This window comes from Lolium rigidum, chromosome 1 (assembly GCF_022539505.1).
Source record: "Lolium rigidum isolate FL_2022 chromosome 1, APGP_CSIRO_Lrig_0.1, whole genome shotgun sequence".
NCBI lineage: Eukaryota > Viridiplantae > Streptophyta > Magnoliopsida > Poales > Poaceae > Lolium > Lolium rigidum.
The window spans coordinates 290,191,609-290,202,042 of record NC_061508.1 but is presented as its reverse complement, the minus strand read 5'-3'; positions in this window follow the sequence as shown (position 1 = coordinate 290,202,042).

Sequence of the window (10,434 nt, the reverse complement as noted above, 5' to 3'; positions counted from 1 at the left end):
TATGTCTAAGGATGTAGTTGTTGATTACATTACGCACCATACTTAATGCAAGTGTCTGTTGTTTTGCAACTTAATTCTGGAAGGGGTTCGGCTGATAACCTGAAGGTGGACTTTTTAGGCATAGATGCATACTGGATGGCGGTCTATGTACTTTGTCGTAATGCCCAATTAAATCTCACTATATTTATCATGACATGTATGTGCATTGTTATGCCCTCTCTATTTGTCAATTGCCCGATTGTAATTTGTTCACCCAACATGCTTTTATCTTATGGGAGAGACACCTCTAGTGAACTGTGGACCCCGGTCCATTCTTTTATACTTGAAATACAAATCTGTCGCAATACTTGTTCTTTCATTGTTTTCACGCAAACAATCATCTTCCACACAATACGGTTAATCCTTTGTTACGGCAAGCCGGTGAGATTGACAACCTCATCTGTTTCGTTGGGGCAAAGTACTTTGGTTGTGTTGTGCAGGTTCCACGTTGGCGCCGGAATCTGCGGTGTTGCGCCGCACTACATCCCGCCGCCATCAACCTTCAACGTGCTTCTTGGCTCCTCCTGGTTCGATAAACCTTGGTTTCTTTCTGAGGGAAAACTTGCTGCTGTGCGCATCATACCTTCCTCTTGGGGTTCCCAACGAACGTGTGAGTTACACGCCATCATGATCGCCTCCGGATCGATGTGTGAGTAGTTCACCCCTGGACTATGGGTCCATAGCAGTAGCTAGATGGTCGTCTTCTCCCCATTGTGCTATCATGTTAGATCTTGTGAGCTGCCTATCATGATCAAGATCATCTATTTGTAATCCTTCATGTTGTGTTTGTTGGGATCCGATGAATATTGAATACTATGTCAAGTTGATTATGAATCTATCATATATGTTATTTATGTTCTTGCATGCTTTCCGTTGCTAGTAGAGGCTCTGGCCAAGTTGATACTTGTAACTCCAAGAGGGAGTATTTATGCTCGATAGTGGGTTCATGCCTCCATTAAATCTGGGACGATGATGGAAAGTTCTAAGGTTGTGGATGTCTTGTTGCCACTAGGGATAAAACATCGATGCTTTGTCTAAGGATATTTGTGTTGATTACATTACGCACCATACTTAATGCAATTGTCCGTTGTTTACAACTTAATACTGGAGGGGTTCGGATGATAACTTCGAAGGTGGAAATTTTAGGCATAGATGCATGCTTGGATAGCGGTCTATGTACTTTGTCGTAATGCCCTGATTAAATCTCATAGTACTCATCATGATATATGTATGTGCATTGTTATGCCTTCTTTATTTGTCAATTGCCCAACTGTAATTTGTTCACCCAACATCTGCTATCTTATGGGAGAGACACCGCTAGTGAACTGTGGACCCCGGTCCTATTCTTTACATCTGAAATACAAACTGCTGCAATTGTTCTTTACTGTTTTTCGCAAACAACCATCATCATCCACACTATACATCTAATCCTTTGTTTACAGCAAGCCGGTGAGATTTACAACCTCGCTGTTACGTTGGGGCAAAGTTCTGTGATTGTGTTGTGCAGGTTCCACGTTGGCGCCGGAATCCCTGGTGTTGCGCCGCACTACACTCCTCCGCCATCAACCTTCAACGTGCTTCTTGGCTCCTCCTGGTTCGATAAACTTTGGTTTCTTTCTGAGGGAAAACTTGCTACTGTACGCATCACACCTTCCTCTTGGGGTTCCCAACGGACGTGTCGAATGCACGCATCACCGACCCAATAGTAGGTGACACACCGTCATAGGAACCACATCAAAATCAATGGAATCCTTATACGATCCCATCTCAAAATCAACACGCACCATGTGGTTTACCTTCATCTCACCATTGTCGCTCAACCACTGAATATATTATGGATGCGGGTGCGGTAGATACTTCAGTTTCAGCTTGGTACACAACTCCTTGCTTGCTAAATTGCGGCAACTCCCGCCATCAATAATGACCTTGCAAGCTTTATCAGGACCAACTAAAGCCTTTGTTTGGAACAGATTGCAGCGCTGAGTAGATGCACTTGGCAACACATTAAGAGCACACTGAGACACAACAATAGTTCAAGCTTCAGACGGATAAGCATCTACACCATGACTGTCATAGTCATCATCTTCTGGAGCATATGGATCAACATCATCTCCAGTCTCATACTCATTGTCCTCATTGATAATCATGACCTTGCGGTTAGGACAATCTCTCTTGAAGTGACCCTTGCCACCACATGTATGACAAGCCATATCACGGTTGCGCGTCGTAGACATGCTAGAACCACTTGTACTTGCAGCAGATTCGGGCCTCTTTGTGTTGTACACATTGGAAAACGGCTTGCTACAAAAAGTAGCAAACGGTGCGGAGCGCGAAGATGGCGTCGGCGCCGATGGAGGCGCCCTAGGCGTGTAGCGTCCAGCTCACGTAGCACGTCCTTTGATTTGCGCTTCTTCAGCTAACTGTGCTTCAGCTTCTCTTGCATGATGTAGCAACTCATTCATAGTAGTGTAACTGTGATAACGAACAATGCCTTTGATATCATACTTCAAACCATGTAGAAAACGCTGCATTGTCACATGAAGAGACTCACGGACACGGCCACGCTGCATAAGCATCTCCATCTCCATGAAATAAGTATCAACAGTCTTCACACCTTGTCTCAATAGGGTCAACTTATCATATATAGATCGTAAATAATTACTGGGAATGAAACGAGCTTGCATAATGGCCTTCATCTCCCGCCATGTAAGAACTGGCAATTCATTATCTTCCTGACGAGCATGTGTAACTCCATCCCACCAACGCAATGCATAGCCATCAAATTCAGAGGAAGCAAGCTTAACCTTCCTATCTTCAGTATAGTCATGTAGACGCCACAACTTCTCAATTTTCAGCTTCCAAGTGAGGTATTCTTCAACATCAGCACCTCCTTCAAATTTGGGTATTGAGAACTATGGCTTACCCAAACCATCGTCTTGCTGTTGTGGATAAGCACGGCGAGCTTCGAGTTCAACAAAGCCACGACCACGGTTACCATGTTCAGCACCACGACCAACACCAGGTGCTTCATCTTGAAGCTCAACATCTTCATCTTCATGTTGTTGTTGTAGTGTCAGATTATCAACAGCTAGAGTCAACGCTTGAATATTACGCTGAATATCCGTCATTTGATCTTGCATCTTGTTGACGGTCTCATTAGTGGCATCCAGCTTCTGCGCAACCTCCTGAACGGTCCCCTTAATTTCTTCATCCTGAGTGCGGAATTCACGTCGCGTCTCATTACGAAGAGCTTCATACTCCCTCCATGTCATCACATCAGCGGCATCCTTGTTTTTCTGGTTAACAATTTTCTCATCACTAGAAAACATGGTTAGTAGGTTAGTGCACTAAAACAAAATATATGGTGGTACTCTCACAACTCACTCAAAACTGATAAGAAAAGGAAATCTTACCGCTCCAAAGTGAATTAGTATTGCTTACCACTTGTAGCGACAACTAGTGCATGGATGTAGCGAAGCGAATATAAAGGGTATAAGAACAAATCACACGACAAAGCAGGATATATGTGGGGTTGTAGGTGGGCTACCTATTTGCACCAATAACAAGCTCTAGCGGCGGCCAGTAGACAACCAATGATACTCACACAAGGCGATAAATATGGCAATGCAACTATATGGATGAAAAGGTTGCAATGCACTCGAGAGACACTAGCAAAGCTCAACGAAACAGGCACAAGATTGCTCAACTACAGGTGCAGAAAAGTAAACTAGGCCTTCACTTGATCTTAGTAGCACTTCACCTTTTTTCCACTCTTTTTCTCTTTTTTTGAATCACTTTTTTCCACTATTTTTTTTTTTTTGATTTTACGACTCTTCTCCTTGTAACACGGCCAACAGAAATTGCAAAGCACCGAAAACCTAACAAGCAGCCTGTCGAGCGGTAAAACTAGTCTCTTTTGGGAAAGTAAGACTGTGTCTATGGTTGGGAACAAGCACAATGTATGCTATGTGGACTCGGAGAAACAAAACTGAACACTAGATGATAGCGGAAACACAAACCCTAACAATACTAGATGGAAGAAAAAGATATGCAAAAACAACTACGAAAAGCAACTAAAACTCGAAATTAGTGCAATCTAAGGCTATGGAAAACCCTAACCCTAACTTTTTATGGCTTGTTAAGGATAGGAAAACAGTCACAACTCAACTATGGGGTGGATTGTGGATGGCTTACCGAAGAAACACTGAAATCTGATACCAAGATGATAAGGGGTTGCCCGATCTTCTCAGTAAGCACGGTGGTGATGATGATCACGGGATGAACACAACGGAGATAACTTGATGATGAAGTGGAGGATAACTTGTATGACGCAACGAAGTCTCTCAATTGGTCCATGTCGCCAATGCAACAGCTCTCAACCCTGCAAGATATTCGCAACTCCACACACTTGCGCACGTAGCCGCCGACCACGAAGCGGTAAGTTGCAACCGTCTAATTCCCAATGGAACAGCAGATCGCACAACTTTCAGGGTATGCACCAAAGAAATGCAATATGGTGTAGAAATTCGATAGAGTTGCAAAGCAAACAACTATGAACTAGGGTTTATCTTAAACGTGGTCTCAACCTAAGTTGGGGGCGTCCCGAGCACTTATATAGGGGTTCAGGACGACCAGGACTCGAAAAGATACATACAAAACCGACCCAGATTGGATCTGGTCGAGATAGACTCGGGCACGGCCGGTCTGGGGACCGGTCGACCGGGCCTGGGACTGGGTGGTCCGGTTTCAACCGGGCCAGGGACCGGGTAGTGACCGGGTGCGGGTCGTGTGGCTCAGTACACCCGCCCGGTTGGCACCAGCTGGGGATCCGGTCGGCGCCGGGCTCGTCCGGCGTGTAGTCCGGTTGGACCGGGCCTGGGACCGGGCGCGCCGGCGTGGCGGCCGGTCTGACCGGGCCTGGCACCGGCCTGGACTTCTTCCTCCTTCGCGCATGCCTCCCTCTCCTCCCTCGCGCGTCCATGGGATATCTTCATGCCCAGCTCCATGTCCAGCTCCATGTTTAGCTTCGTGTCCAGCTGCTCCTCTCCTCCCCGTGTGATGCTTGCTCCTTCTTCATACCTGATCATACATAAGTAATAGGACTTAGGCAGCATAAAGTTCTCGTCGATCAAAGTATCACTTAGGAAAAAGTTCACCTGTTGTTTGAGTAGCTTCGCACGAGCTCTTATCATTGGTCCAATCGTGACTTCATTGGACTTGAGCTTCATAGCAACACCGTCTTCATCTTGCAATGACGGAGGTAGTAGTGTAGTAGGGATGTTCTTATCACACTTCGAAAGGGGAACCCTGAGGGAAGGGGGCGACCGGGCTGGATGAGGGGTGTGCGGGGCATAGGAGGGGGCTGGCCGGTGCACCACCACCTCTCCATCCTTTTGTCCCACCTTGACAAGTCAAGTATCCTAGCCCCCCCCCCTTGCGGCCTTTCCCCCTATATACTATATATACCGGCCAATTGGGAGTAGAAAAATACAATTAAAGAGAGAAATATTTCTCTAGTTTTTCTCTCCGTGCGGTTCCGCAAAGAACTGCACAGGGAGGGAGACAACCCTACCCAGTACGTGGGAGTGCTGCTGGCATCCGGATCCAGAAGATCAATTTTCGCAACTCTGCTAGAACGGAGTCGAGATGTTGTTGAGCATTGTACGTGTATGAAACTGCGAGTTGCTGGAGATACGCCCCTCGACATTGTGCGAGAACTTCTACTCGACCCTGAGATCGACGTCATGTACAACTACATCATCAACGTTCTAGCGGAAAGTTTACCGCTTTCGGTCTACCGCTTTCTAGCGGAACGTTTACCGCTATAGTCGAACTTTTTCAAATCTGAGGAATCGAGGCATAAGGTGTTACTACACATCAATAATTACGTGGCTACCGATGTCAATGCCCCTATACACCCGATTCAGCGTTGCTATCGAACGACATATGATGGATGCAACTGAAGATGCTTTAAACCCGAGATGAGGATATGCACATATGTCTGGCTTGAAGGGTCAAGCATTACTGTCCACTAAGAAGAGAAAAATTAATTTTTTTTATCCCAGGATTACCGTATGGGAGGCTATGTTAGGATGTGATGCCCATATGCATGCTTATCAAACTCATGTTTAAGTTTCACCAATATTATGTCTTCGATGAATTTTTTGTGCCTAATACAACCCAAAAAGAGAGTAAAAAGTGAACCCATGAACCCTGATCCATTTTAAACCATAAGAAACACCTTTCCAACACAACTATCGCACTTGAAGTAGTCATCATAGCACCACAGGCTGTGTATGATCTTTAGAAACATGTCCCTTGACTTCAGAAAACATCGACGAAAGCACGGCTCCTTGTAAATGGGGTTCGGCCGATGAAAGTAGTCCCTCCATAGTTGCGCATGGCCCTCCTCTTGGCCGTTCTCAACCGCCAGGAGGCGACCCTTAACCCAACCCATTTACTTCGGCAAGCGCTGCTCCTGATCATGGACAAAAAGGGCCATGGCTATGAGGATGTCAGAGTCATCGTTGAACTCATTGGAGGACGTGCGATCAGATTGTTGTAGAAATACTCATCCGAGCCATTGCCATGATCTACAAATGGTACACCAACTATGGGAACCAATGATCATCTATGGGTATTGAAAAAAAAGGACATCGAGTCCTGCAAGTTACTTTGACGACCAGCGATGCCTTTGGTCGAACAGGTTGCGGGCAGCACGGACCACAGGGGGTGCGCCGAGCTGGGCACAATGCTCTATGATGCCGGTTGGTCACCCGCCAACTCCGGCGACGGTGGCAGACAAGGGCGGCCTCTATGCGGATGAAACTGGGGGCCGAATCGACCGGTGAAGGCGGAGGCAGCGAGGCGGTGGCGGAGGGGGGCATCGAGGGTGGGAGTTGGGAAGAGCGCGAGCTTGCTTCTTTGTCTGGCCAAAGTGCCTAGGGAATAAAAATTGCCCCGCGCCGCGGACTCGCGGCCTATCCGTGTTGCCGCAAATCCAACCCAAAGTTGGGCCGGATTTGCTCCAAAATGGACGGCATCCGGAGGGCGCGGTTCGGATGGGGGGGGGCGTTGGGACTCGTTTTCGGCCACGCGGCCGACCGCGATGGACACAATCCGTCCGGATGCAGGGGCGCTGGAGATGGCCTTAGGGAATCTCTAGCGAGCGTAACCAAACGGTCCATCCCAGATCATTTTCGTCCGCGCGGAAAGGCATGCCAATAAAATATGCCCAAGCGGGACGACCCATCCGGACCGACTCAGGCCGGACGACCCATCCATCCACCAAATGTAGGTCATAGATTGGCCGGTCTGAAGAACTCGTGGACAGCCCGACTATCCCCCCCCCCCCATCGGTCTAGCCCACGAGTCAGTGAGATGTTTCTTTTTGTATTATTTTCTTTTCTTTCTGAGCGTTTCCGCAATTCACCATCATCCGCCATCGACTCGATCCCCTCTCCGTCCAAGCCAAGGGCGCTAGCATCCTCAGAGTGAGCAATGCTTCAATACCTGCCCTTTTCCTGTCATATTTCCGTCACGCCGCCATCGTCCCCGACCACGTCCCGCAAGCACACGCCATGGACGTGCAAGTCCTCGAGTTTCAGCGGCTTGCTACATGCATGCATCCGCCCTTGTTGTTGTTGTTCTGATATCACACACGCGCAGCTCTCTGCACCTACACGAATGCTTTGGGCCTGTTTGATAGCCTGCACACCATTTGGCTCACATCTAGGCGCAGTTTTTGGGCTGTTGGGATGCCCGGTCGTCTCCACGTTGTTTCATACCATGGTTGTTAAAGCACCTTCGGGACATGCCCGCACCTTTGGAATGAAGAGAAGCCAGAAGAAAACAACTGCCCGCACCCAACTCCTCCCGAAACCCTAGACCAATCCTCCCGCCGCCGCCGCCGGCGGCGCCGCCGGGCAAAGGCCGCGGGGCGTGGCGGCGGCGGGCTTCCCCCGTGCGCGGATGGGATGGTGGCGGCGGTAGACCTTCTGCCTCCCGTGTGATGGCGGGGCGGCGGCGGTCGGAGGAAGGTGGGGCGGCGGCGTGCTGCAGCCTCCCTTGCCTCACGTCAGTGGCACACCGGTGGTGGCTGGGTGGGACGGTTTGCGCCATCTCCTCCGCTTCTCGTCGGTGCGGGGCGGTGACCTTGGGTTTCTCCCGCGGCTCGAGGACGCCCGGGGCAGCAGCCTCGGGTTCGACGGTGGAGGCGGCCATCTTCATCGTCGGAGGTGGTCGGCCAGGCTGGTAGTCCTGTGTGGGGGATCATGGGATCTCACACAGGTCTCCGGCGATGGTGATCTAGTCCGGGGTGTCATGGCGGCCGGTGAAAACTGAGCCTCGACTTCAGTCTTGGCGGATGATGGCAGCGTCGGTCGACGTCGTTACCTTGTCGAAGGCGTCATCTTTGCCTGTCTTGGCACTACACTCGGCGAGTTGGGGAAGCGCGACTGCCGGTGAAAACCGTGTTCCGACCTTGGTTGGCGGACGATTGCGACGTGTCGCGCCGCTACCTTCTTGAAGGCATCGTCGATGCAGTTTGCGGTTTCTCACTCGTGCTGCTCCGGGGGGAACCCTAGGTTCGGGTCTCCCGGATCGGACGATGACAGCGCGCCCTGCGTCGTTCTACCTCTTGGGGCATCGTTTTTGGAGCAACTGCTGGATGTTGGCGGATTTTGGTGGAGTGGTGTTCATCTACCACTTTGTTGGCGTTGAGTCTCAGTGGCATGGTGCTGCAGGGTATCGACGACACATGCGGGATGATGTATACGTGCAGGAGGATGGAGCCGTATGGAGTCATGGGGGCATCGACGGCAGGTCTTACAAGGTTAATGCGATGATCTCTCTTGAAGATGGAGTCAAGGAAGACGGCGGGAGCAACTCCTGTGGCGTGTGTGCTGGCGTGCGCTGAGAGTTTGCTTGACTGGATGTGTTTCTCACCTGCTATTGGGTGGTTTGGGAAGGCATTTAGTTTTGGATGATGTGAGTTAGTGTATTGTCACCCTCTTCATCCCACTGTAGGTATAGTAAGGTTGCTTCGAGTTTGATCTTTTGTATTGTTTCTTGTAAGGTTCGTGAATAATCTAATAAAAAAAAGCCGTGTGCATCCTTTGGATGCAGAAGCTGGGGCGATATTTCCCCCATTTCGGGAAAAAACCTTCAGGACATGCCCGGGAGGAACAACCAGTTTGACAGTTTTTCTAGGGACTAGCCCGGGCGCGACGAAAATCGACAACGGCGTTCACGCGGGCGCTCGGCAGCGGCATGGCGGGAGAATGCGAAATCCGAGCGGCGTTGCGGGGCAAAGGAAGGGGTAACCTCCCTTTTTGGTTACCCTCTCCCCCTCTCAAAATTTCCCTTTCCCCAATTTTTGCACCGGCAGCGGCTGTGGCGACCTAGATCTGGCCTCGCACATTTGACCCTCATCGTGCTCTGGACGAGGAGCTCCTCCCTTCGGTCTCCGGTGCCGTACTAGGGTCGTCGTTTCCGGCCGCGGTGGAGCCTGTGCACATCTTCTCCGACTTCCGGTCGTCTCCATCATCTGCCAGGTAAGGGGAAACTCATCTGCTCTACTGTAGTGTTAGATTCATGTTGGTAGAACTTGTTGGGTTCGATAAGACCGTTTGTAATGCTTAGATCTTGTTTGAGTAGGCCGACCAGCTCCATCTTGTGCATAATGCCGCAACCATCATTTGCATTCAAGCCTGGATCCTGATGGTGCACAAGAGAGCAGTTAAGCGTGCTGCTTTTCCTCCTGTCATGTACGGTCCTATGTTACAACGAGAGCAGGAGAGGATGACCAACGAGTTTGGATGTCAAAACTTTGATATGCTGCTTTAATACAAATGAGGACCCAGAGACTCCCCCTCCCGACAACTACTTTGTGAGCTACCTCTAAACTAAGATGCATATTACGAGATTATGTGCCACGATCTACTATGGAAGTTTTTGACATACTGTAGTATTGAGTACCTATGGACGTATAATTTGCTCACCTTTGTCTTTATTTGTCGATGAATAGCTGTGTCATGTCTCCCTACAATCACGTGAACTTTTCTCTAAGGTTAAGCTTTACTTTTTATTATTTTCTCGATTTTTACCTACACTCATTTCTCAATTTGGGTCTATCTTTTGGCGTGACGAGGTCCGCAGCCGCCGGATCTACACGACAATCCGGCGTTCGACCTCAACTAGTACAACTAGATCACGTTTGGGATGTGGGAGTTCGACCCGCGCCGTCGAGCGGGATATCTCAACGATGTTGGACTCTTAAAGCAGGAACTCATGAGCGGCCTCACGGATGACGACAAGGACAATGACGCGAACAACGAAGAGGAGGCCGATGACAACGAGGACCGCGACGAGGAGGTCGACAACGAGAACTTCGAC